The sequence below is a fragment of the Pipistrellus hanaki genome, assembly GCF_964339955.1.
Source record: "Pipistrellus hanaki genome assembly, chromosome: 8".
NCBI classification, from domain to species: domain Eukaryota; kingdom Metazoa; phylum Chordata; class Mammalia; order Chiroptera; family Vespertilionidae; genus Pipistrellus; species Pipistrellus hanaki.
In genome coordinates this window covers 7,398,024-7,400,688 of record NC_140510.1, presented here as the reverse complement: position 1 = coordinate 7,400,688, position 2,665 = coordinate 7,398,024, and the positions used below count along the sequence as shown (strand labels likewise).

At 42.9% G+C, this 2,665-nt stretch overlaps 1 pseudogene across 1 annotated transcript; it reads left to right on the top strand.

Moving 5' to 3' along the window:
- Positions 1 to 264: 264 nt before the first annotated feature.
- Positions 265 to 943, top strand: LOC311626903 (glyceraldehyde-3-phosphate dehydrogenase-like; annotated as a pseudogene). Its single transcript has one exon. The product of its transcript is annotated as a glyceraldehyde-3-phosphate dehydrogenase-like (transcript).
- Positions 944 to 2,665: the final 1,722 nt, after the last annotated feature.

Here is a 2,665-nt window from a genome sequence, read left to right as displayed (position 1 = left end):
TTTGTCTTAAACTTAATTTGAAATGTGTGAAGATTGAAGTCAAAAGAGTGGTGACTGATCCCGTATCACACATATTTCATAGTCAGCCAAGACAGAGCAAGGCATGCTTCTGAAATGAAGGCTCCCCAAGTTTGTATTTGCAAATCTGGAAAACATACCCATCTGTGTTACACAGCAAGAGAAGAGAGAGAGAGGCTCTCTGCTCCTCCTGTTAGTCTGACAGCCACTCCTGCGCAGTGACAGCAGCCACAACCCTGAGACACGATGGTGAAGGTCAGAGTGAACGGATTTGGCCGCATTGGGCGCTGGTCAGCAGGGCTGCTTTTAACTCTGGAAAAGTGGATACTGTCTCCATCAGTGACATCAACTACATGGTCTACCTGTTCCAGTATGATTCTACTAGTGGTGAGTACAAAGGCATAGCAAAGACAGAGAACGGGAAGCTTGTCATCATTGGACAGTCCATCTGTATCTTCCAGGAGCAAGATCCCACCAGCATCAAATGGGGTGATGCTGGTGCTGAGTATGTGGTGGAATCTAATGGTGTCTTCACTACCAGTGAAAAACCTGGGGCTCACTTGAAGGGCAGAGCCAAGAGGGTCATCATCTCTGCCCCTTCTGCGGATGCCCCATGTTTGTGATGACAAGTATGACAACTCCCTCAAGATTGTCAGCAATGTCTCCTGCACCACCAACTGCTTGCCCCCCCTGGCCAAGGTCATCCATGACAATTTAAACATCGTGGAGGGACTCATGACCACAATCCATGCCATCACCGCCACCCAGAAAACCATGGATGCTGTGGTACTATGGCCCCGGGGCTGCCCAGAACATCATCCCTGTTTCTCCTGGTGCTGCCAAGGTCTCTTCCCAGCAAGAGGAAAAGAGGCCCTCAGCTGCTGTGGAGTCCTTGCCCCAAATTGATCGCCCAACTCACCGATAATCTCCTGGCTACCGTTTCCATCACAGACCCCCTAAAGAAGGGAAGGGGCATAGGGATCCTTATTTTGTCGTGCACCATCAATAAAGTTCACTGTCCCAGGCGGGGAAAAAGAGAGAGAGAGAATAAAGAGAGCAGATAATCGCATAACAATGCTTGAATGCTTTCCCTCAGAACAGTATGCCTCACTCTACGCCTATGTCATTGGATAAAACATGTCACAATACCATTTTGCATTACCCAAGGGGATAAATGACTCCAATCCCCCATGTGTCCTACTCACTGAAAATGGAAATGATGCAAAAGATTGTTTGAGACCCACCATGAGTGACACAATATTATAGACTGAGTGAATCAATTAAGATTTATTTCATATCTAATTTACCTTTATATTTAGTCTGCAATAAATAATCACATAAGTAATTTGCTAAATTACATCCAAATGTTTATATTCAAAATGATTCTCTTTTATTATCATGCAAAATCCATCACTTCTTGACAAGTAAACTTTAGTTTCTCATTTTATACAAAAGTACCAATGTCCCATTTTAGCATGCAGAATCCAGCAAACGTTTTCTGATTTAACTGCTATGTGACTCACTGTAGCAGGGTTTCTCAACCTCAGCAATGGAAATAATTTGGTCTGGATTATTCTTTGTTTTAGGGGACTGTTCTCCTCTGCATTATAAAATGTTTACCAGCATTCTTGGCCTTGAGCCTAAATATGCCAGTTAGCCCTCCCACTAGCTGTGATAAGAAAAAAATATATATATTAAAAAATGCCAAATGGCCTCAGGGAGCAAAATCTCTGAGGCAGTCACACACGTGAGAACTGCTGGATCTACCAGCTCCTTCCTTTCTGTTGTATTTAAAAGTTTTCCTCTCTTCTAGGTTTACCTGAAATTTCATCGTCTCTAAGTAGATAGATGTTACATTCTCTCCTGTTTCCTTAATTTTCTTATGAGATATTTTCAATTTGCAATACTGTTTTAGTTGTCAAGATGCTTTAACTTGTTCTACTTATGATAAAATAGTTTTATATGATATAAAGTAAAAGAATATAAGTGTCATTTTACAAATAAAGAAACCAACTCTCAACAAGTTAAAAGATTATACCAGTATTGCACAAATTACAAACTATGCTTTGTGACCTGGTTTCAAACCATTATTCTCAATATTGGGGGGAAAATTCAAGATGGTATGTACTAGATGGATGTTACACTCATCTCCTCCCAAGGCCAAACTGGAATTACAACTAAAATATAAAACAACCCACCTGAATAACCAAGTGAATTAACCATCTGAATTAAAGTCTGATTACCAATGATCTATAGAAAAGCCACAAGATTAGTAGGAGGAGCAGATATGTAAAAATGTCTGAACCTGTTCCCACACAAGAAAGCTGAGATTCCAAAGGAATATATCAGCCATAAAAGTCCCCCTGAGCAGACTCCCTGGCTCAGAGGACCTGAACAGATAAGAGGCAGGCACATAGCATCGGGCTGTGAAAATCACCAGCGTTTCTATCCACCAGGGAGGTAGGTATAGGTGCCCTCTTAAAGGGCCAATACACAAAATGTCATTTGCAGCCACTCAGCCTGATCTCCGGCAGAGGGAGTGCAGAGTGGGATGGAGTCATGTGAGAGGAGGCTGCAGTTTGTGGCACTGGGAAGAGAGCTGAGGGGCCAGCTGCCAGGCCCCTGTGCTGAGTCACTCTTCCGTGCC